Source organism: Periplaneta americana, chromosome 7, assembly GCF_040183065.1.
Source record: "Periplaneta americana isolate PAMFEO1 chromosome 7, P.americana_PAMFEO1_priV1, whole genome shotgun sequence".
NCBI lineage: Eukaryota > Metazoa > Arthropoda > Insecta > Blattodea > Blattidae > Periplaneta > Periplaneta americana.
Window position 1 is genome coordinate 14,011,411 of NC_091123.1, and position 26,090 is coordinate 14,037,500.

A 26,090-nucleotide genomic window follows, 5' to 3' on the forward strand; every position below is an offset into this window, starting at 1 on the left:
GCGAAAGAGCGGAAGTTGCGATTTAATTGCGGGTGACTCGCGCATTATGCATAATAGTTGGTAGGCCTGTAATCTAACTACAAACTGATGACAACGAACCTACAGCAGCGACCTGCTTCCGATACAGCTCGTTGCTTAGCAGCACAGTTCCAACGAAAACAGTAGAAAGTTTTATGTTACATGTAAACATGTTCCTTACCACATTTGCCGTGGAATATCATAGAATTTATACCTTATTTAAAGATAGTGCGGTGCACCAGTTTCTCGTTGTTTTCTTCACAGATGACAAGTAAGATCCTGGAGAGGTAGGACAGGGGGAAGAGATTACCTCTGCACTACCCGCCTCAACGTGTACTTGAATTTAAGACTCGTGCTCTAGCATGGGAATCTTGTTAAAACCAGACAGTCCATTGTCTGTTTTGTTTTACCGACCCCGCCAAGGGTCGATCGACTTTTGATTACCGTTTGGGGATGATATGTTTACTGTTGCAGGTACAGGGTGAACAGGAAAGAAAAACACTAACTGTTCGGCAGTCCTTGTTATTCAATATCTCTGGGGAAAGAGGAGACACGATTTTGTTTATAATGATATTATTGAAATAATTGAATTGACGTTAGTTCTGGTAAATAAATCATAATAAACAAATTCTTAGGAGACAAATTTTCTGTCATGATTTTTGCATTACTTCGACTATTGCTAAAAAATACTAGTTAAGTAAATGTGTACATATAAAATAAATACATTGATAGATAAATAAATAAATAAATAATCAAATTGATTAATAAATTAACAAAATAAATAAAATAAATAGGTAACTAATAAATAAGTAGGTAAATAGAAAAATAAATAAGGAAATAATTAAGGGTATATGTACGTGAACGACCACAAATATTATCAGAAAATGCAGGCTCTAAATTTATAAAATTTTATAAAAAATGAACTCACAATTGGAAAAAAATTACAAGGTAACACAACAAGACTTATTAGAACTTAAAATGTCTGATAAAAGTATAAAACGGTTACTAATAATATTTTTCAAACCAGTTTTATCAGATTATGAAAAAAAAAGAAAAGGAAAGAAAAGCAAACAAACAAACAAATTCTGCAGTTACATCATTTGGTAACCATAACATTTTTATGGTCTCTCTGACATCTTTAATATTTTTCCTGCATGTAATAAAAACTTATTTCTGAAAAGTAGACTACTCTCAGACATGTGGAGTTGTTTATTTTAATACAATTAATTTTTTATTTGTTCTGTACAAAATATATTAAAATTTACATAATATTTTGTGACCTAATTTTTCTATTTTCAAAGAAATGGGGATTATTGTAGTCTACCTTTTGCGTAAATTCATGTTAAATCAGTGCACAACATTTCAGAATTTTATCTCTAATGGTTGTGGAGTTATGAAATAATATGTGTGAAAACTTTCAAATTGTGGAAAATTTAATTTAAAGTAAAAAGTGGATTCTTAAAAATATTTTTAGTAGACCCCCTAACCTTTTTTATACTTTTATCAGATATTTAAGTTCTAATAAGTCTTGTTGTGGTACCTTGTAATTTTTGTCCAATTGTAAGTTCATTTCCTTATAAATTTTTATAAATTTAGAGCCTGCATTTTCTGATAATATTTGTGTTCGTTCACGTACATATACCCTTAAGTACTCGTAAATAAGAAATAAACAAACAAACAAAAGAACAAACGAATGAACGAACAAACGAGTAAACAAGTAAATAATTAAATATATATGTAAATAAATAAATACCAGCTAGCAATCTGTGAGTTTATCGCTCATTTTCTCGAAACTGTATTTTCCAAAACTGTTTCAATCATATCTTCCACATTTTTTTTAGTTAATTACATAAAATTTGTCATAACCATTTGAATACGTCTTTGAAATCAGACTCTGAGGTACGAGGTCGGAAACGGCGATGTAACGTTTACAGGGTGATCCATTCTGACACTATAATTTGGTGACTTATAACACGATTGAAGTAGATATGGTCTCGTTCGATCGGGTATACGACTACGATGTGAGAATGACCTTGGTATGAACCCGCGGTGACTTGCGGCCATTTTGGACGTGTGCGAAAATTTCCGGGCCGTAGAAATATATTTCGTGACTTCGATGTGCCAGCGTCCTGATTTTGGTGCCAAAGAAAAAATCTCGTCTATACAGAATATGTCGATTTAGAACAGACATATTCAACGTAAAACCCACGGCTATGTCCCCGACACAGCTCAGCAAATTGTAACTCAATTTTTATTCTATTTTTAATAGGAAATAAAACAAATCATTTGAAAATGTAAATGTATGAAAACATAATTTTTCTTCCCTTTGCAGTGTAGATATTCTGTCAATTGTGCTAGGCTTGTTAATATGAGTTACCATAAGGCAAAAAGAATTACTAAAAAATATAAAAAATCTTGGATATAATTTTTTTAAAGAACACCTGGTACAAATCCGAAAATAAAAATTTTGAAACTTCACAGTTGAAAATCTCCCCCGAATAAGGATGTACCAAATAAACCTGTAATTCACTTTTCAGGAGAAAGGAAAATAATTTCAAGGGCATATTTCGTTAGGCCTAAATTTAATAGCCGAACCATTTAAATAATCAAGGATACAAGTTTGTTCAGCTATCGGGTGCAATAATTTATTATTATAAATGAATGCTATGCAATTATTTTTCAACCTGTTACATATTTCATTAATTTGATGTTACATCCTTTTTCCTCGGACGTCTTCAATTCCTAAAACTTTTTATGCAGGCAAAAATTTCCTCTTTTAGTTTCAAGATCAATTTTCAGGCATCGGGTATATAAAATTTCATGGAAATAGAGCTTAAGGATATGAAAGAATGAAATTTATTAAACAGATTTATAATAGTGGAAGTTGTAAACCCTTAATTAAAAATCATCATCATCATCATCATCATCATCATCATCATCATCGTCCTTGCAGGTATTAGGCCTAGTGGCCTGTTACGGTCTCCGTCCCTCTTTTCAGGGGGCGTCCCAAAGATCGTCTTCATATGGTATATAGCGGAGAATTTGTCTTGGGAATCTGGAACGGTCCATCCTATTGACATGGTTAAGCCATTTTTGTCTATAGTTGTTGAGATGTTCATAAATAGGTGTAATTTCCAATTATTTTGTAATTAGTTAATTCCTTTTGTGGTCAAGTAAGCTGTAGCCGGCAGTTGTTAGGCTTTGAACATCTGAGTTTCGGACAGTCCAGGCCTCACTACCATACATGAGGACAGGTCTTGCTAGAACTTTATATGCTTTTAACCTGGTATGTTTTTGGGTTTTCGTGGTTGTGAAAACCTGGTTGATGGTTCTTAAGGCTCCATTAAAATGTTGAATATTTTTAGGTATATCAGTAACAGGTAAATATGTCAAATTATAACCTGAATATTTAAATGAGTTTACCTGTTCTAACGTATGGGTTCCAATGCAAATTTTACTCCTAACTGGCTATTTACCTTGGAACGCCATATTTTTTTTATGTTTGGGGAAATTTTCATATTGAAATTTTGTGCTATTATATTCAGGTGATATATAATTAAAAATAGGACATATTAATTTTTAAATGAACGTGAATGGTTATAGTTTCATATGCATTTCTCTGGTATGTATTTGTTCATTGATATTGAGTACGAAAAAAAATCTACCTACTAGTTAGAAGAAAATCGTTTTGCAGAGATAGGCGACATTTTTGAAACCATTTTCTGTACCAGGAATATTGAAAACTTGTATTTCCATTAAAACTGGAACTCATTTCATTTTTAGCGTCAAATTCTATATGATAATAACAAAGGAAGAATATTGTTCATGTTACAGAATCAATGCATACAAGTTCAAGTTTTAATTTCGTACTTAGTTCAATATAGGTTTATAATGGGAACAGTTTTCCCTACTTTGTTTCTTTAAAGCTAATATTCATTCAGTCGTCAGGAATTTAAAAGCTTCTCTAGAAGATTCTGAGAAAAGAGACAGATTCTGAGCTTCTACAGTAACTTGTCTATTGTTTCATTCGGAAGTTTGTTCATAATTTTACTTTAATTGGTTCTGTGTGAGTATAGATGCAATAAATATTCTTGCTGTGTGTCTTAGTCTCTTTCGAATAATTTAGAACCAATTTGCAATGCAAATAAACTGCACTAAAAATTAATACTAAGTTCTGACAAGAAAAATATATTAACGAGAGGGTTGTTGTAAAAAAACTAATACTAAATTCTCACAGAGAGAAGATATTAACACGGGAGTATGGCAGGGTTGTTTGCTTTCGCCAACATTACTCAATATTTACATAAATGATAGTCTAAAAAAAGTGAGGATAATGAATAATGGAAGAATTCGAATTACTAGAGCGAAGAAATCTTCAAACAAAACTTTTCGTAGATAACAAGATCATATCATATCAGATTCAGAAGATAATTTACAGATTGCAAGTCACAAATTAAAGAAAAATCTAAAAAGGTATGGCGTTTCGAGGTAAAAGTTCCAAGAGAAACAACAAAACATTAATTATCAACAAAATTATAGATCAAGTAAATACAGTGTGAATAATTTCAAGGGAAAAATTGTTTCGGGGCCGGGTATCGATCGCGGGACTTCTGACTAAACGTACCAGCGCTCTACTAACCAAGCTACCCAGGAACTCCAGCTGATACACTCTCAATTTTTCCTCTTATATCCACACAACTCGAGTGGGTTGACGAGACGCCAGAGACCCACATCGAGTGCACACAAACTCTGTGTGACTTGGAATTGTGGTTTTCTGTTAACGTGCCTACAGTAACGTATATATTATGCAAGTGTAGTTTTTCAGGTAACAGAGAAAACCACAATTCCAAGTCACACAGAGTTGTGTGCACTCGATGTGGGTCTCTGGCGTCTCATCAGCCCACGAGAGTTGTATGGATATAAAAGGAAAAATTCAGACTATATCAGGTGGAGTTCCTGGGTAGCTCAGTTGGTAGAGCGCTGGTACGTTCAACCAGAGGTCCGGGATCGATACCCCGCCCCGGAACTATTTTTCCCTTGAAATTATTCACATCTGCTTTACAGGGAGCTTTACCTGAAAAACCAGATTTGTATAAATACAGTGTCTTTCATAAGTAGCTGATCACTCGAAAACTTTACCGACAGGAATAATTCTCGTACATATTATATCGGGTGTTCCAAAAGTCCCTGCATTAAATTTAAGGAATGGAAGAAGAGGTAAAAAAAATCATTTTTGTCAGATAACTTAGTGTCGGCGTCACGCCCTTAGCCCGCTAGACAGCCTTAGAGTTGAGAGCGTTGCGTCACCTGAACCACGTCACCTTCTGGAAAGATCTGTTGGAGGATGTTCTCAAAGTGAGCATAATTGGCATCTGAACAGAGTTCACAGTGACAATTGCCTGTCGGACTCGCTCTAAGACCCCAGGGATAACATGTATCGAGTCCGTTGCAGCTAAAATCCTATCTATTAGGTCTTCCTCAACATTTACAGGAGTGGCGTACCTTAACATACTTAGGTGGCCGCATAAGAAGAATTCCAGGCTAGTGAGATCAGGAGATCTAGATGGCCAAGTAACAGGTCCGCTTCTGCCAATCCACCAGACTGGAAAGTATTTGTCCAGGAACGCACGAACATTATGTGTGAAATGCTGTCGCTGGCCATCATGCTGCAATCATATGCTTTGCCTTATCGCTAAGGGGACTCTTCCAGTAAAGGGGGGTGAGGGTTTCTTGGAAAGGTGCAGGTAGGTTTCGCCGTTGAGACGGGATGGAAGTAAGTTGGAACAGACTAGCGGATCAGTTGAATAAATAGCACTCTCCGCTCTAGTGCCGTCTAGTGGACTAACGGCGTAACCCCGATTCTAAGTTGTTCTGACAGAATATGTTTCTTCTACTATCAATTAAATTTAATACATGGAACTTCTGGGACACTCTGTATACCCTTGCTAATAGAAATATTTTCTGGCGCCGTACAGCCAATCTGATCACAATGTGCACGCTATAAAATGCCACTTTTCCACGCGTAGTTTGCATATTTTGCTGTTGATATACCTGGTGATTTGTCATCCTGTGGATCGACACATTGTTGGCGTGAACTAGACGGACAAAATGCCTTGCAGATACTTAACTCTGTTACAAAGAATAAATATCGTTGCCTGTTACGAGATTGGGAACACTGTGGCTCAAATTCAGCGGCCCTGAACCTAAATTTGTGATGATGATAATGATGATGGTGGTGAAACTAAAACTGCGTAATTTTTAATTGCGTAATGGTTGATACCTCTAGCGATTGAAACATTCCTTTTGCTGTACATGTACTTAGGTTCAAAGTTGTCCATGATACACCTTGCGGGATTCGAAATTCTACCTTTTCGGTTAGCAGCTGTCAGTTGTTTGACACACGAGTAGGCGTAACAGACGTCGAGAGCTGTTTCTAAATCAACAAATCTCCACGAGTGTTTCCATAGCAACCTGCATGCCTTGACCGACATCTATAAAAACCCCAACTCAGTTCATTGTTCCTAGAAACATCTGCGGAATTTTGCTTTCAGACCTGCAAGCGATGGACCGTTTGTGCCTTTGCGGAAGACAGAGCGGCTGTTAGTTTTCTTCCCAGTACTTCGCTCGATCTTTGTCCACATCTGGTGTAACAGTGGTAATATTTCATTTAACCTCGCTTTCAACTGCTAAGTATATTCAGCGGTGAAATTAAACTTGGGATAAAATGGTCAACGAATTTTGCCCGGAGCCCTCTAACAGTGTAACAGTTGTTACCTGTCAGATATGTACGACATGGACCTACCAGCTTTACTTCCCTCCCAGAGGAAGCCATGCTGAGTGTTTACATCGCTCTCAAAAATCAACCGCACTCGGCTAGACTTGAACACACGAACCTCGAATTCAACGGCCGTCATGATAACCGCAAAACCACTGTGCACGACTGCTATCTCTGTGACAATACGCCAACTTTAAACATTGTCTGTAGTTAATAATAATAATAATAATAATAATAATAATAATAATAATAATAATAATAATAACTCCTCTACAAAATTTGGGAGTTAAAGAGATCTAGTAAGTAGTAATACTAATTTATTTTGTTTATTTATTTATTTACTTGTATTTAATGTGCTGTCCAACAGCCAGTGGTCAATTACAGTTCAGCACAGACAATAACAAAAACAATAGCAATGATATAAATTACAATAAAAGTACAATGGAATAAGTATTAAAATAATGACAGTTAAATGAGATGATAATTGCAAATGAAAGAATGGAATCATATAAATAGTATTACAAAGATATATAAGCTGACGAGAATATTATAATACATATCTACGCAAAAGGCATAAATTAATAACAACTGACATAAAACTCCAAAATGTATATACTACACATTAAATGGATCCAAGTTCAGTCCATATATATTAGCATATTTAATAATAATAATAATAATAATAATAATAATAATAATAATAATAATAATAATAATAATAATAATAATAATAATTCATTGCCGCCCTCACATAAGCCCGCTATCGGTCCCTATCATGTGCAAGATTAATCCACTCTCTATCATCATATCCCACCTCCCTCAAATCCATTTTAATATTATCTTCCCATCTACGTCTCGACTTCCCCAAAGGTGTTTTTCCCTCCGGCCTCCCAACTAACACTCTATATGCATTTCTGGATTCGCCCATACGTACTACATACCCATCTCAAACGTCTGGATTTAATGTTCCTAATTATGTCAGATGAAGAATACAAATAATAATAATAGTAATAATAATAATAATAACAATAATAATATTAATAATAATAATAATTCCTATACAGCATTTGGTAGATTTGACGATCGAGTAAGTAGTAATAGTACTAGTAGTGTTGTGGTGGTAGCAGTAGCAGTAGCAGTAGCAGCAGCAGCAGCAGCAGTAAAAATAATAATTATTTATTTATTTATTTATTTACTAATATTTATTGCGCTGTACAACAGCCTGGGGCCAATAATAGTTGAGCACAAGATTTGCAGTGAACAAGGAATTACAAAAACAGTGCATACAAATAATTATTAAAATTAGAGACAACTAAAAATAAACAATAGTGACAAAATGAATAGATAACTGCAAAATACATGATACAGAAAAGCTAAAAAACAACACGAATCTAGTTGAAATGAATGCGATTTTGATGAGTATGCTTAAACGCTACATTAAACGGATCTGAATTAATACAACGTAAATTGGCAGCTTTGATGCATCTGACAACCGGAGAGAGAGATTTCGGCTTATAGGTAAAAAAATATTTTTGAAATCTTAAACCATTAGAAGGAGCCCGAAGATAGATATAGCTTATGAATGATTCACAATCAATATCACCTTTTAAGGCCTTACAAAAGAATTAGTCAAGTTCAAGACGTCTGTCATAAAGGCTAGAAAAGTTAAAATATTTACAAGTACGCTCATAATTGAAAACAGATGAATTTGGTAAAAACCTAAAAGTACAAAGGGACATAAATTTTCTTTAATTGATGATAATAACAATAATAATAATAATAATCATCATCATCATCATCATCATATACTCTGATTTATTTGGAGGTGTACATGGTTATTCAGAAATCAAGAGAGATTTTAAAGTTCTCCAGTTTTGTTAAGAATTACTGTTAGTTTGTAGAAAATAACAATACACTTTTTATTATTATTATTATTATTATTATTATTATTATTATTATTATTATTATTACACAGAATATTCCTCAGTGTCCAGGTTTCCTCATCGACCGTACAGTACAATGAACACGAGCATTCAGATATGTACATATTATAGTTCATGTAGGCCTATGACATTCCTGCATCAAATCCATCTTCAAATTCCTCTGTGGTTAGACCCAAGTTCTGCAAATGGCAGTGAATATTGCGCTGTCAGGTGTTCGGTGGTCGCCTTCAGCATCTCTGTCCCTCATTTTCCAATTCATGAATAATCTTCGATATCAATCCCCTTCCATCCTCTCAACATGTCCTTATTCTTGTTTGTTTAATTCTATCGGCTGCAGTTCCGTCCACTTCCGTTAATCTTCATGTTTCGAAATTCCCTTTATTAAACGTGGCACGTCTTTTTTTTTTTTTCTTCGAGAAAAATTGCAACAAAAATTACACCTTATGAGAGTTGCATCGATGCCATTCGCAATGCATTCATTGGTAATGAAGCTTAGTTTTTACATCCATGCCCAGTTTATGCATCTACTGCCGATACTGCTTAAAAAGTTGATAGGTCTCATTACTGTCCTGTATAGCTATTAATTTTTTCTAGTAAGTCGGGAGGAAATGAAACGCAGAATAAATATGGAAAATGCCTGTTATTATTAGGTTGAGAAGCTTTTGTCATCCAGTTTGCTCTCAAAAAAGCTGAAAGATAGAATTTATAAAACAGTTATATTACCGGTTGTTCTGTATGGTTGTGAAACTTGGACTCTCACTTTGAGAGAAAACATAGGTTAAGGGTCTTTGAGAATAAGTTGCTTAGGAAAATCTTTGGGGCTAAGAGGGATGAAGTTACAGGAGAATGGAGAAAGTTACACAACGCAGAGCTGCACGCATTGTATTCTTCACCTGACATAATTAGGAACGTAAAATCCAGACGTTTGAGATGGGCAGGACATGTAGCACGTATGGGCGAATCCAGAAATGCATATAGAGTGTTAGTTGGGAGGCCGGAGGGAAAAAGACCTTTGGGGAGGCCGAGACGTAGGTGGGAAGATAATATTAAAATGGATCTGAGGGAGGTGGGATATGATGGTAGAGACTAAATTAATCTTGCTCAGTATAGGGACCAATGGCGGGCTTATGTGAGAGCGGCAATGAACCTCCGGGTTCCTTAAAAGCCAGTAAGTAAGTAAGGTCATATAGCACGTATTTGTGAATCCAGAAATGCATATAGAGTGTTAGTTGAGAGGCCGAGACGTAGATGGGACGATAATATAAAAATGGATTTGAAGGAGGTGGGATATGATGATAGGACTGAATTAATCTTAGGCTATATATAATTTTAATGTACCGAAGTACATATGTTTCCATGCAGATATTCTGCGTCATCGTACGATGAAAGAGTGGTGGAACGGAGAAAAATTCTCCCCGACACCGGGATTTGAACCCGGGTTTTCAGCTCTATTTGCTGATGCTTTATCCACAAGGGACCCCAAGTGGTGGAACTTAAACTGAGAGGGTTCGATCCGATACCGGGATGGGAATCCGGTGTGGCTTAGTGGATAAAGCATCAGCACGTAGAGCTGAAAACCCGGGTTCAAACCCAGTGCCGGAGAGAATTTTTCTCCGTTCCATTACTCTTTCATCGTGAATTAATCTTGCTCAGAATAGGGACCAATGGCGGGCTTATGTGAGGGAGCAATGAACCTCTTGGTTCTCAAAAAGCCATTGTAAGTAAGTAGGCTATGTGATATCATATAAAGTTTCTTTGAAATAAAAATGAATGACTTTACTCCCAGATATATCTTTTCTGACCATGTAAATACAGTGTGTATTGAAGAAATATTGCAGGTAGCAACCTTATCGGCCTACTTGCCTCTTCTTTTCACGTGCGCCTCTCTACATGGGCACATTTCTCGTCATGCATATTTGATGCCGGCTGTGTGTGCACTTAGGCTGGCTTGTTAAGGGCCATCTTTTTTTCTCTTCCAATTTACGTCTGCAAATCTCTCCGGGTGGGTTTCCTTGGTTACAGGATTCTGCTCTTGCTATAGAGCTGCAACCCATGACAACAGCACATCTCATGCAGATAGTAGACTTTGATTATTCTTTTACTGTGATTACGCATTTCACTTTTAGCATAAAATAGCAGAAAAAGAATCCGGATCTTAAAGAGGACATAGCTAGCTTCTCGTACCGAAGTGTTCGTTAATATTCCCGGCTTGAAGTATTACCGTTTAACGACGTTGGAAATAGTGTGAAATTTTTCGTCATCTTATAGGGCAGTGGTTCCAAAATAGCCTATAGTTTTCTTCCAGAACCACATAGAATTTTAGTACTTAGGGACAAATATAATTTAACTAGTGCCTTGTGCAGCATATGCTGCAAACTAAGTTCATTAGACGTTCAAATAAACATTTTTCAGATTTATTTCCAATGAAGAATACCAGACATTCTGAAAGTTATTTGCTTCCATAATAATGAAAGATACTCTCTCTCGAGCCAATACTGAAGAGAACCACGCTTATAAATATCTACACCACACCGCCATTAAATATATGAAAAAGACCCAACCCCACTTGATTAATAACTATAAAAATATTTGATTTTTAATAATATTATTATCTTACGTAAGTTTTATAGCTTTCAGTAACATATACTATATATGCTATATAGCCGCCACTCAGTAAAATATAGAAATCAAAATCTAATTCAAGTTATTCTCTACATCTACTTATATAACCCCAAAACGTTTCACTTTCATATCATCAATATAGCATTAATATGTATAATTAATGAAAAATAATCACATCATGGCATTAACTACAATAATATAATCATTTCTAATGGTAATAATGTCATCAAACCACCTCAAGTTTTGTAGTTTTTAATATCCAATACACAGCTGTACCCAGAAAATTACACACCACAGAATCGAACTTGTAAATTATTTTTAGTAAGTTAAGTTTTTAATAACCAATTTAATTTGAGCTCTAAATATGTCAGCATTCTTGCAGATCATGGCCTTCGTGTAATATTGTTTACTGTAGTGTGTGTTTTGTTTTATTCTGAAATGCAATTAGCTAGTTCTCAAAACTGACGACAGATGGATTTTGGAAAATAGGAAAATTATGTTGAAAAATTGACATTTCACTGAAAACTACTATTTTTCTGAGAAACTTTGAGTTCCAAGCTTCAAAATGAGGGGTCATTTATTAAAATCCGTTCAACCGTTTTCCCGTAATTTCTATTACCAGTTCAAATTATATATATAGATACTTGAGAAAAAATTTTTTATTTTACGTTAGATTGCTCCACATTATTAATTTTTTTCCATGATGCGAAATCGGGGTGTAAGAGGTGGTGAATAATCTCACAGTATCTTGAGGTGACAGTTTGACATTCTATTTCCACAACAATTTTTAAAGCCCTTATTAAAATCTATAGTTTCTTAAAACCTTCATTTTGTTGCATGTTCTTTTCCTTTATCTTAGCCGAGATTTGCAGGGCAGTCATTGAAACAAGGTGACTAATTTTTAAGAAGTTGTGGTGCGAGTACGGTGAATAATATTTAAATGTCATTTTCTTTTAATTTCATGTCATTTTTCCATTAGTTTAAGGGCATTTTAATGATCATTTTAAGTAGATTTTTAGTTCATCAACATCCGTCCCCTAATTATAATATTTCACAAGTCACTATGTAGATAAAATATATTTTGTGCGAGATCGTGCGTATTTGCTTGGTTTCCGCACAAAACCAATCCGCGGAAAGTCTAAAATTCCACATTCAGTATTCCCAACCTAACACACATAACAATTTCCCTCTTCTTACCGCTTAAGTGACATATTGATTTTACTGCTTTAAGCTTTTAACATATTATTTTTAGAGACGTTCAATATAATAATAATTATAAATTGGAAACTTACCACTGCAATTTCACCTAAATTGCACTGTTAATTATTGTTTTTAAATATTTGCAAAAATTAAGTAAACTCTAAAGTTACTGAATTCGTGATGCAAGTAACATTAAGGAAGCCGTGAAAAAATCAACAAGATTCCAGACTCATCATAGACTGGGGGGAAAAAAAAGACAGACGTATATCACGGCCTGCTGGAGTATAGTAAACACAGAAAACATTTTAAAGCAACAATGTTGAAGATAGATATTTTTGTTTGGAAATTTGCCATCATTGAACAGAAACCAAGATGAAGATTTTATTGCAACTAATTAGAAATTCCTCTTTCAGGTATGTAATAAACGATCTTCGCACAAAATAATGTACAATACACGAGAGGTATGTTTTCTTTCAATTCTCGGAAATTAAAAAAGCTCAACTACGTTTCACTTTTTCAAACTTTTCCTCGAACATGAAAACTTCAACATACCGCTCTTGTAACGCGTATTACTATTAAGAATATTTCTTAATTTCGTACTTTTTAAAACAATCTTATTTCACATAACTACATTATCTGACCGATTAGACTTCTTTTTTATTTACTAGTGTTCGCTCTGCGGATGGCCTATTGAGAATGGCTGTTATAGAGTGTCACAGTTTTAGAAACATCCGAAGTTTCGGAGCTGCGTATCGTGAGTTTATGCCAGCAAGACTTGATCTTCCGCCGCTACAGCATCGCGTGTAGTTTCTCAATACCCGTGGCAATTACAGTCCGCGGAAAAGGTCGTCACGAAGCGCGGGGGCTAGACCCAAGTACTGTGAGAACCAGGATCCGAGGAAATGAACTCGGACGTAATTTCCGCTCGGCGACGCCCGGTGACTCTTCGATCCAAACGTCCTGCGTGGCACCTATACGCATTTTTAACCCAAAGTTTGCATGCTGTTACATATAGAGTCTATAGAGAAAAGTTTGAGGCCCATTCACAATGAAAATTAAATATAACCTAAAATAAACACTGACATTAACATTGCCGTTAGACGTTAACATGAAAGTTTACGAACTCCAAAACTTTCATGCTATGCTTACATGATTTGTAAACAGTACACAATCGTGGAGCGCTGAAGTATACGACAGAATATTAGGAAATGGCGTCGTTCTTATGTTTCCATGGTTACCAAGTATCTTTGCGGTTATGTTTATGTCCCCATCACGGATGATATGATTTTAACGTAACGTTTACATTCTTAAGTTAACGCTTAGGTTATGTTTAATTTTCATTGTGAATTGGCCTTTACTATTTACACAAATTCGGCAGACAAAAGAATAACGCCTTCAATCACTGCCACCAGAATACTACGTTTCAATTGCTGCGAATACGAATAACAGCAAGATAACCGCCCGTCAAGTAACTACGGTAAAGAAATCTTGATAAGTAGGGTCTAATGGTGCAACAGATTTCCTCCTTAAACGTGATAACGATATTACCATGGTTAACTATTAAAGCATTTTAAACAAGATTGAAGCAACCGGGCATGACTATACCTGCAGGACTGAAAACGATGGAACCTGGTAGAACGAAGAAATATAAGTAATTCAGTGACTTGTTTGTGTATATATGTATGTATGTATGTATGTATGTATGTATGTATGTATGTAAAATTTAAAAAAAATTACGGTTTATTTAACGACGCACGCAACTGCAGAGGTTATATCAACGTCGCCGGTGTGCCGGAATTTTGTCCCGCAGCAGTTCTTTTACATGCCAGTAAATCTACTGACATGAGCCTGTCGCACTTAAACACACTTCAATGCCCTCGACTTGGACCGGGATCGAACCCGCAACCTCGAGCATAGAAGGCCAGCGCTATACCGACTACGCTACCAAGGCCGTCTGTCTGTCTGTATGTATGTATGTATGTATGCATTTTAATAGGTTATTTTACGACGCTTTATCAACATCTTAGGTTATTTAGCGTCTGAATGAGATAAAGGTGATAATGCCGGTGAAATGAGTCCGGGGTCCAGCACCGATAGTTACCCAGCATTTGCTCGTAATGAGTTGAGGGAAAATCCCGGAAAAACCTCAACCAGGTAACTTGCCCAGACCGGGAATCGAACCCGGGCCAGACGCGCTAACCGTTACTCCACAGGTATGGACTATGTATGTATGTATGTATGTATGTATGTATGTATGTATGTATGTACTCGTATGTATGTATGTATGTATGTATGTATATCTAGCAATATATTTATTATTATTATTATTATTATTATTATTATTATTATTATTATTATTATTTTAATCCAAGGAAATATAAAGTCTGGATCAAATTTTAACCATCCACATAGAAAATCTCATGGAGCTACTCTAGACGTTGGCCGTGTTATAAAGAGATAGAGTGGTCGAACAGGGCTTTGACCTTTCACATGTTTTTTTCTGATGATTATGATGACGACGATGATGTTGATGATGATCGGCTATGTTGGTCCACTTTCGACAGATCAGTTCGCTTCCTTCCTTTCCGTGTGGGTGGCTAAACGCCCTTGACCGATGACGGAGAAAGCGACCCATCGAAGTTTGCCGTGGGTGGTGCAGTGACCCCAGGGGTCAGGCGTGACTCCTGTGACAGCGAGAAAGCAGAACTGAGATTTACAACACAGGCGCCACGCTCGCTTGTGACGTCATATAACACAGCCTACGCAATTTGGCAACGTCGCGTAACACCGGGCGATATGCTTCTGGTTATGTTACCCCTGAATTTCTTTAGAAACGATATATTACTTTTTTTTAACTAACACGGGCAAGTGATATTATTTTTGGCACATTTGTGAAGCTATTTTTTATTTAATTATATTAACAACGCTTCTGAAATATAGGCAACTTGTATATTTTTTAATTTTATTTTTGTACTCTTCTGAAACGTAGACAAGCTCTCTCTTTTGCGTGACAACTCTTCTGAAATCTAGAGAAGTTGTCTCTTTCATTTAACAACTCTTCTGAAACATAGAAAGTTGTTCCTCTTATTTAACAACTCTTCTCAAACATTGACAAGTTGTCTCTTTTATTTAACAACTTTTCTCAAATGTAGACAAGTTGTCTCTTTCATTTAACAAGTCCTCTGAATCATAGACAAGTTGTTCTCTTATTTAAGAAGTCTTCTGAAACATAAAGTTGTCTCTTTTATTTAACAACTCTTCTCAAACGTAGACAAGTTGTCTCTTTCATTTAACAACTCCTCTGAATCATAGACAAGTTGTTCTCTTATTTAACAACTCTTCTGAAACATAAAATTGTCTCTTTTATTTAACAACTGTTCTCAAACATTGACAAGTTGTCTCTTTTATTTAACAACTTTTCTCAAATGTAGGCAAGTTGTCTCTTTCATTTAACAAGTCCTCTGAATCATAGACAAGTTTTTCTCTTATTTAACAACTCTTCTGAATCATAAAGTTGTCTCTTTTATTTAATAACTCTTCTCAAACATAGACGAGTTGTCTCTTTCATTTAACAAGTCTTTTGAATCATAGACAAGTTGTTTTCTTATTTAACAAGTCTTCTGAAACATGAAGTTGTCTCTCTTATTAACAACTCTTCTGAAACATTGACAATTCGTCTCATTTATTTGATAGCTCAGTTGTGAATACTGATACATATGGTCACCGGCGTGGCTCAGTCGGTTAAGGCACTTGCCTTTCGGTCTGAAGTTGCGCTCGGGCGCGGGTTCGATCCCCGCTTGAGCTGATTACCTGGTTGGGTTTTTTCCGAGGTTTTCCCCAACCGTAAGGTGAATGCTAGGTAATCTATGGCGAATCCTGGGCCTCATTTCGCCAATACCATCTCGCTGTCACCAATCTCATCGACGCTAAATAACCTCGTAGTTGATACAGCGTCGTTAAATAACCAACCACCTCACATTTAAATACATTTATTTTAACATTATTTCCGTTCTCGTTGTAGTTTGCGTTTCCAGTTTATTGTGAACCAGCCTTACGCGTTGGGTCATTGTGACCTATCTTTTTATCAATTAATCAATCAATCAATGGATATTTAATGCTTTTGATTTGATATTTTTTTGGTATTACCATAGCAATTAATAGCATTTGTCTGTAAGGGATTTAAAATAGATCATTAATACATTGTAAAATATTTAACATATAAAACGTGATATGTCTAACATAATACTTAACTCTTCATAATTACGAGATATTCAGTTTCAAGACAAAATAATTGTGTAAATCATGTTCGAGACTTCTGTGAATAAGACAACGATGATCGAGAACATCACGCAATCTAGCATGTCATCATACGATGTAACTTCATTCTTGTATTTTTACTGTTGTTGCTAAGCATGTCAATTTAGTGTGTGAACGTGGCCCAGCATCCTCTTACTGGGATATTTTCCTTCGTAAGTAAATATATGACAGCACAATATCCTCTCTCTTTGTTGCCGTCTCGAAAAATACGAAACCAACCGAATTTGTGATCGGAAGCTTCCGCTGTGAAATGAACAGTTGACAGCTGACATACTCGTTGCTTGCAAGAATGGAATCATGATGAAAAGTTCGTTAATTAAAAACTATTTAAATTAGTTCAGAATTCAAGTGTAAGTTCATTGTAATCAATACTTAACAGTCGCATACCAATGGGGGGGGGGGGGTCAGTTACTGACCCCAGAGAATATATTTAATGATTTCTCTTTTATTACTGGGAAATTTATGCTATGCTTTTCTGACATTTTTTGTTGTTATGTTGTACACACTTTAGCAGAAAATTAACTTTTGGGGGCAGTTCATTGTTGAGTTATAGCGATTATTGTCGGTACATGCGCATTGGATTTCTTATATCCATTGCTGTTTCAGGAATAATTGTAGCCAGGAGATTGTATTTATTTCTTTGACAGTAAATATGGCTAAGAAGAAGTTTATGACAGAGAAAGACATTGATGAGGCGATATTTGATAGTTCTTGTGGCGAAGCTGAAGATGTTATTCAGGAGCCTAAAGGTCAAGATATTTCAAGAGAAAGAAATGAGTCGGAGGATGAAGAAGTTAGGCCTAATGTTTGCTTCACTCCTTTGTAATAATAACACTATTTTTCTTTTTATAAATAAACTACTGGTCAGAAAGTAATAGGTTTTTGGTTACGTATGTGACGCGTGTAAATACTTATTGTTTTAGAAGTTCAGTCCGTATGAAGGCATCTACGTCCGGAAGCAAAAATCGACCAACTTCCTGGAAATATGACAGCTACATCTGGTAATATATGGAAAAATTAAAACCAGTACAAATGAGAGAATGCGTCACTCCGCTAACATCATCAGAAACCAGGGAGGACCTAAGCTGGGAGTGAAGCCTGACACTCCAAGGGAAGCATTCTGTGTGTATTTCGATCATGATGCTCTATATATTGCTTTGATCCACACGAACCAGAGATTAGAAATACTCAGGCAATCATGTGCTGATGCATTTATTCGAAATTCGAAAGATTTTGTCCAAGGGAAAATTTTAGGTGCTACTGGACTTCTTCTAAACTGTGGGGTGAATCGACAAAATGAAGACAGTGTTCGAAATTCGAAAGATTTTGTCCAAGAGGAAATTTTAGGTGTTATTGGACTTCTTCTAAACTGTGGGGTGAATGGACAAAATAAAGATAGTGTTCGTGAGCTATATAGTGAAGAAAATTTTCCACTGTATAGAGCTACACTTTCAGAACATAGATTTAGGTTGTTACTGAAATGTCTGCGTTTTGATAATTCAGTTATACGTGAAGATCGGAAGAAGAGAGATAAATTTGGTCCTATCAGAGATATTTGGAATATGGTGGTGAGAAAGTTTCCTATGTTTCACAACCCTAACGAGTTGTCACTGTTGACGAAGAACTAATAACATTTCATGGGCGCTGTCTATTTAGGTCCCAACCAAACCAAGTAAATATGGGCTAGAAGTAAACCTGTTGTGTGATTCCAACACAAACTACTGCCTCGCAGCAGACCCTTATGCTGGATAGTTTGAATTTGAGCACAGAAATCATAACAGTGGTCCTGAAGTAGTGAAAAGGTTGGATCATATGTCTAACTTGGAACAATCAGGACGAAACATCACAATGGACAGGAAATTCATGAGCATGTTCCTTGCATCGGAATCGTTGAAGGAGAAAGTAACTACAGTTGGCACCATGCGAAGTGACAGAAGAGATTTACCGACAGAGCTTCGCCCCGTTTCTTTGAAAAATGCCCAACCTGGAACAGTTAGATTCGCCTTCACTGAAGATACCACCTTGGTCAGCAATGTCCCAAAGAAAGGAAAAGTTGTGTCAGTCCTTTGCACGCAACATTGTGACATGAAGGTGACTGACGATAAGCCAGATATAATCCTATTCTACAATTCTACTAAAGCAGGTGTGGATGTTCTTGACAAGTGCATAAGAACATACTCTTGTTGTCGAGGAACCCGGCGACGGCCAATGGCGGTTCTATTCAACCTCATTGACATTGCAACATATAATTCATACATATTGTTTCGTGAAACTAATGATCAATGGGCTAAACAGTACAAAAAAAAAAAAAAGAAAAGATTCTGGAAGGAAAAATTTTTGAAAGAACTGAGTCGACAACTTTGCGTCATAAATATAAAGAATCGTGCTGAAAATTCGGTTTGCCTATACACAAAGTATATAGAGGCTTCATTATATTTGGTTATAATTTCTATCAAGAACAAGGTGCAGTGAGCAGGGGAACTGTACGTTCAGAACCACACAGAAAAGTAACTCTAATGCAGTGACAAATATTCCAAACAAAGGCGGTTGTTATTTATGCCCAAGAAGTAAGGACCGCAAATACATGAAGACTTGTACTTCATGTAATAAGTACATATGTACTGCTCGTATGACGAAAGAAGAGTCCATTCCTACTAGAACCTGTCCACACAAGTAGAGTAACGTTTAGCACGTCTGGCCTCGAAACCAGGTGGCCCGGGTTCGATTCTCGGACGGGGCATGTTACCGGGTTGAGGTTTCTTCGGGGGTTTTCCCTCAACCCAAAATGACCAAATGCTGGATAACTTTCGGTGATGGACCCCGGAAAAATTTCACCGGTATTATCACCTTCATCTCATACAGACGATAAATAACCTAACATGTTAATAAAGCGTCGTAAAATAACCTACTAAAATAATATAAAAATATCAGAGCCTGTTCGCAGTGTGATTCTGAATTATTGTTTTTGTTTGCATAAATCTTGAATACAGGAAGTAATACTGTATCCGAATACCTGTTTCTCTCAGAATCTTTTTTTTTTTTTTTTTTGTATCTGTTCAAATATTTTGTAAAGCAAAATACATTCAATAAAGTTGATATAAAGTTCCTTAAGCCATAAAGATTACAAAAATATATAGTTTATATAATTTAATTGTAGAAACAATATAAAATACGTGGGTTCAGTCACTGACCCCACCATTGGTATTAGTTGGTGTAATAATGGACATTGGTATGCGACTGTTAAGGCCAATTCACATGGGGATACTTTACAGGAATCAAGTGCTTGAAAGAACTCGACTTCCCCATGTGATATGGTCGAGACAGTTAAATTCTGACTTGGCGGACAAGCAGAATTTGAGTTGACAACTCGTCAACTTTTGTGTCCAATTTCCCGTCACGTGATCAACTTGACTTCACCACTTTCCTCGTGTGAATGCTAACTTGTAGCAACTTGCAAGCAGATACTGTGGATAGTGTGCGTGTATAGTTTGTTTAAATCAATAGCTAATTAATTTAGGTATCGAATTTGAGATTAATTTAACTATCACACCCCAATTTTAACAATTACTAATTCTGCTTACAAATCACTTGGATTTGTAATTCGAAATTATTCAAGTTAGACTTACACCTGGTCAGAAGCAAGTGGAATATGCTACTATAATTATTATAAAGAACGTTCATTCTATCGAGTTGATCCAGAATAAATTCCTTACTTACTTACTTACAAATGACTTTTAAGGAACCCGCAGGTTCATTGCCGCCTTCACATAAGCCCGCCATTGGTCCCTATCCTGTGCAAGATTAATCCAGTCCCTATCATCATATCCCACCTCCCTCAAATCCATTTTAATATTATCCTCCCATCTACGTCTCGGTCTCCCCAAAAGTATTTTTCCCTCCGGCCTCCCAACTAACACTCTTTATGCACTTCTGGATTCGCCCATACGTGCTACATGTCCTGCCCATCTCAAACGTCTGAATTTAATGTTCCTAATTATGTCAGGTGAAGAATACAATGCGTGCAGTTCTGCGTTGTGTAACTTTCTCCATTCTCCTATAACTTCATCCCTTTTAGCCCAAATATTTTCCTAAGAAGCTTATTCTCAAACACCCTTAATCTCTGTTCCTCTCTCAAAGTGAGAGTCCAAGTTTCACAATCATACAGAACAACTGGTAATATAACTGTTTTATAAATTCTAACTTTCAGATTTTTTGACAGCAGACTAGATGACAAAAGCTTCTCAACCGAATAATAACAGGCATTTCCCATATTTATTCTGCGTTTAATTTTCTCTCGAGTGTCATTTATAAATTATAAATTCCTTAGGTTTCTATATTATAAGATATTCAAAATACCTTGTCCATTCCAGTTCCCAACTAGATTATTGAGATGAATTTTTGGTTTCCATACGTTCAATGACACAAGGACGGCTTACTCCATGATATTTCTCAGAAAAATATGAACAAAAATTATACTGATTCTCTTGAAATACTCAAAGTAATTCCTCCAAATATCCTATAGAAGAAATTTGGTATTTAATTTCTCTAGATCGGGACAAATATCTAAACTTTTTCCTTGTTTTGGGCCTGCAATTTATTACTGATATCGATTTATTAAATTTTTTATTTTTTAATCACAATAAACAACATCTCTTTCATGTTTTCATTTATTTTATTTCCATTGCTAATGAGTTGCATATATTAATTAGTACCTATTTTGTAACTGCTGTCCATGCGAATTATTATAAATAATTATAAATTAAATTTATGTGAAGAAGGTGCATCTATCCTGTGTACAGTAGTGGCAAAAAAAAACCGATCCGACCCTTGTAGCTGAGTTCAGAGCCTTGTTCACTCCAGAGCACGATAGACTGGTAACTAAGACTTTCGTGGTTCGAATCCTGCCTGGGAAGGAAACTTTTTTTTTGTTCCGTATTCAAATTTATTCCCAATACTTTTCGATTGCTGGTAAAATTCATGTTCTGGGAATAATAAGTTAATTAAGTAGTAAAATATCGCTGCAATCGAAAAGTATTGGGAATAAATTTGAATAAGGAACAAAAAAAAAAGTTTCCTTCCCCGGCAGGATTCGAACCACGAAAGTCTTAGTCACCAGTCTATCGTGCTCTGGAGTGAACAAGGCTCTGAAATCAGCTACAAGGGTCGGTCTAGTTTTTTTTCCCACTACTGTACCTACTTTCCTGTAAGTCGTAATGAATAAATAAATAAATAAATAGGTAAATCTTTTTAGAAGTGCATGAGATTTACTAACTTCGTGGAATATACGACACGAGAAAACTTCAATAATAATAAAAATTAAAATTAAACAAGAGGCAATTATTTCAGAAACTTGTTACGAAACTCGAGGAACAAAATGTCCAAAATATTAATGTAGAAGTGGTACGCCAAAAAGAAAAAAAAAGAAAAATAAAAAAAATTAGTAATTAAATAAAAAAAAAAAATAAAAAAATAAATAAAGCTTAAAACAGTGTACCTTTAAGCATAGAACATTCAGCGCGCGTTTTTTACATGTGGAACATGGTTTCAAGTTTACTGTCTCTTTGTGATCACAAATGTGGCGTCAAGTTTAGAGGCTTCAAGCACTTGACTCCTGTAAACTATCCCCGTGTGAATCAGGTATTAGTCACTATGTTGTGTTTTATACAGACGCTCTTATAAGAAAAGATATAAGCAATAGTTACATCGATTCTCTCAAGATGGCGTGTGGGTTGATTTGTTGTTGCAGTTGAGCCATTACACAAGCGCAACAGAGGTACTGTATGGACAGCTTTCTCAGGTTAGTTCCGCCTCTTCACATTCAACGCAAATCATTCCTGACATTTCTTTAGCCTGTGTTTATTTTCTGGAATTTATATATCCTACATCGACAATAATGTTACGAAATTCTTCACAGAAATCGCTTTCATTCATACCCTTGAACTGCATTTGCGAAAAATCTATTATCCAGCAGAACAAGTCTAGAATCCTGGGACCAGGCTGAAAGTACTGTAATTATGTTTCGTAATAAACAGTTGCTATATAGTATTTTCACCTATATATTCGATTCTAAATCCACTCCTAGCCATATACACCACAGTAATCTGAACATCTTTAGCCTACTATGCGAAAGTTAAAAACTGTTTTATATTTCACATGTATATTTATATCTTATCTCGAAATATGAGCTTCATTATTATTATTATTATTATTATTATTATTATTATTATTATTATTATTTACAATGTTGGGGGCGGATTTTGGAGTTCTCTAACTTAGGGTTTAAGCTAGAAAATAAATAAATAATAATAATCCATGGCGCTACAGCCCATGAAGGGCCTAGACCAACCAGCCGGCTGCTGGCCTCACACCCACATGCCGAAGTAGAGGTGGACGATCATCCAACCAGAATGGAGGTATCGCGTGGTTAGCACGATGATCCCCCCAGCCGTTATATCTGGTATTCGGAACCGGATTTCGCTACCTATCGTAGCTCCCCAAGCAGAAAATAAATAATTGTCCCAAAAATGCACAAATAAAAAATTATGTTTGTGCCAATTGCGAAAATCTTGTGCAATATTCTAAATAATTGTACAGAAAGATAAAATTAATAAGGTATGCAGAAACGAAAAGTTATGTAATTTGTTTCTCGGAGTCTTATTACTTTCAATCCATGTTACCAAACTCTATATATACTTTACTTTTGTAAGTAAATCATAAATCTGAAAGTTAGAATTTATAAAACAATTATATTACCAGTAGTTCTGCATTGTTGTGAAACTTGGACTCTCACTTTGAGAGAGGAACAGAGATTAAGGGTGTTTGAGAATAAGGTTCTTAGGAAAATATTTGGGGCTAAGAGGGATGAAGTTACAGAAGAATGGAGAAAGTTACACAACGCAGAACTGCACGCATTGTATTCTTCACCTTAAATCCAGACGTTTGAGATGGGCACGGCATGTATCACGTATGGGCGAATCCAGAAATGCATATAGAATGTTAATTGGGAGGCCGGAGGGAAAAAGACCTTTGGGGAGGCCTAGACGTAGATGGGAGGATAATATTAAAATGGATTTGAGGGAGATGGGATATGATGACAGAGAGTCGATTAATCTTGCTCAGGATAGGGACCGATGGCGGGCTTATGTGAGGGCGGCAGTGAATCTTCGGGTTCCTTAAAAGCCATTTGTAAGTGAGTAAGTAAATCATAAGACATGTTTATAATCAATTACTGCTGAATTTACATCACATTAAAATACGTCATTTTATAGGCACTCTAAACATTGAAACTCTTTACTAGTAGGCCCTTCAAGATTTATTGTTAGCAGAGTGCTAACTCTTTTTACTGAAAGGCGGTTTCTAATTCCAGTTTTTACAAGATTCATGCAATTAATCCTCGCTCACAATTTACAGTATGCGATGGAATTGTATAAATCAATTAGAAGAAAATTTTCACTTAACTTGTTAACTTACATGAATTGTACCAACTCTTGAAATCCATTCCTGAACATCTATTAGGCCTACTCAATATATTTTTTTTAAATTGCCCATACCGTTGGTAGGGATTTCATTTAAATTCAGATTCTTCAGTTCGTGCACATCTCTGATTTCATTTTCTCCATTACTACCTTCGTTTCTGAAGTCCAATGTAGTTGTCGCATTTTTGCACATTTATATTGAAAAGTTGTTGCATTTTTAGAAGTCGAGTAGCAAAATGTGACAAAAGCGACTGTGGTTTAAATTGTGCTCTAAATCCGGACAACCCCGATTTTTCGGAGCGTGTAGTAACCATAATGCCAGTCCACGTAACGTCTATCTCACAATTAATATAGGACATAGGGATTAAGCCTATGTAAGATAATGTGTAATATGTTTGTGCATATAGCCTAAATACGCTTACCGCACTCAAATTAAATTTAGAAATAGAATATACAGGCTGATCCGTAAGTAATGTCATTAATTTCAGAGGATTATACTTTGAGATATATTTCAAACATAAAAAGTTTAACACAATTTTGTTCCTTTTTTCTTCCTTTGGAGATCAAAAAATAGTAGGCCTACTTTATATTCCGAAAAAAAAAATGTTTTGTGTGAAATATTTCATAGCGTGTTTTGGAAAGCCATTGGTTTAATTTCCAATTTGCTCAGTCAGATTAAGAGAGCAGTGTATTATGATAATAAATGTATGAAAGAATTTTAGTTTCATCCTTTAAATATGCAGAAATTTGATCCGAATTAATGTAACATTGTAAAATTCCTTTTGCAAAACGAAAAGTAGCATTTGTTCGAATCAAATTTCTGTTTTAAACTTTTTTTTTTTTTTTTTTTTTTTTAATTTTCAAATTACGGTTTTCAGTATCAAAGACACTCGGTGCTTCTTATTGTCATTACCAAACAACGTTTTCTTTGTCACAGTCTACGAAAAATATTACACCTTTTCATCCAAGAACTTGAGAGCTAATACCATCCCCTTTGATAAAAAAAAGTGTCCAACTCTTATTACATTTCGCATTGTTATTTTGCTTCAGCTACCTTTCTCAGAATAATGTCAGGGATATCTAACAAGTTTTCATGTTAAACTTTTCTGTCATTGCAGATTTTTTTGCTTTGATAGTTTCGCAGAACAGAATAACGTGATTGCTTTTTCAACACTTTTGACTACATTTGCGAAATCGCAACATGGTTCGTCTTTTGTCTCTTTAGTTCCCTGTATCTTCATTCGTTTAAGTTCCATTTACGGATGTTTAATTGTAATTCTTATAACTTTACCGCTCCCATTTTCTTTACACTCTCTATCTCTTTCTGCTACTAATTACGAAGTTTTCTGGATCATTTCTTAATCTCGCACTCCACTTTCTAACACGTTCTTCTGAAGACATTATGCAATTTAAATGCAAATTGATGAACATTTCTCAGAAAACAGTTTTAAGAATATTTCTTACTTTTGTGAGTTCTATTAGCGAACACAGGAAGAGGAAGAGATAATGGCGACAGGAACAGAGCGGGGAGGAGTGAAATGGACATATTATGGGGGAAATCAATCATGGCATCACCCAAAGGACACGGTAGAAGTGAGGTGTATCAGGAGAGAGAGAGAGAAAGCGAAAACTTTCGTGGTGTCAGCAATAATGGATAAATAAATGTAGGTAAACATTTGAAAAAGATAAAGGAGTCCAGGAAAAACAATAAGGGGAAAAAAGAAGGGGTAGTGGAAAGAA

The 26,090-nt window shown here is 35.6% G+C and overlaps 1 protein-coding gene across 1 annotated transcript in view; it reads left to right on the plus strand.

The window, feature by feature from the left end:
* LOC138702930 (proteoglycan 4-like) overlaps positions 1–26,090 on the plus strand; it is a 215,966-nt gene that overhangs the window by 22,082 nt on the left and 167,794 nt on the right. The gene's annotated exons all lie outside the window — the stretch shown is intronic.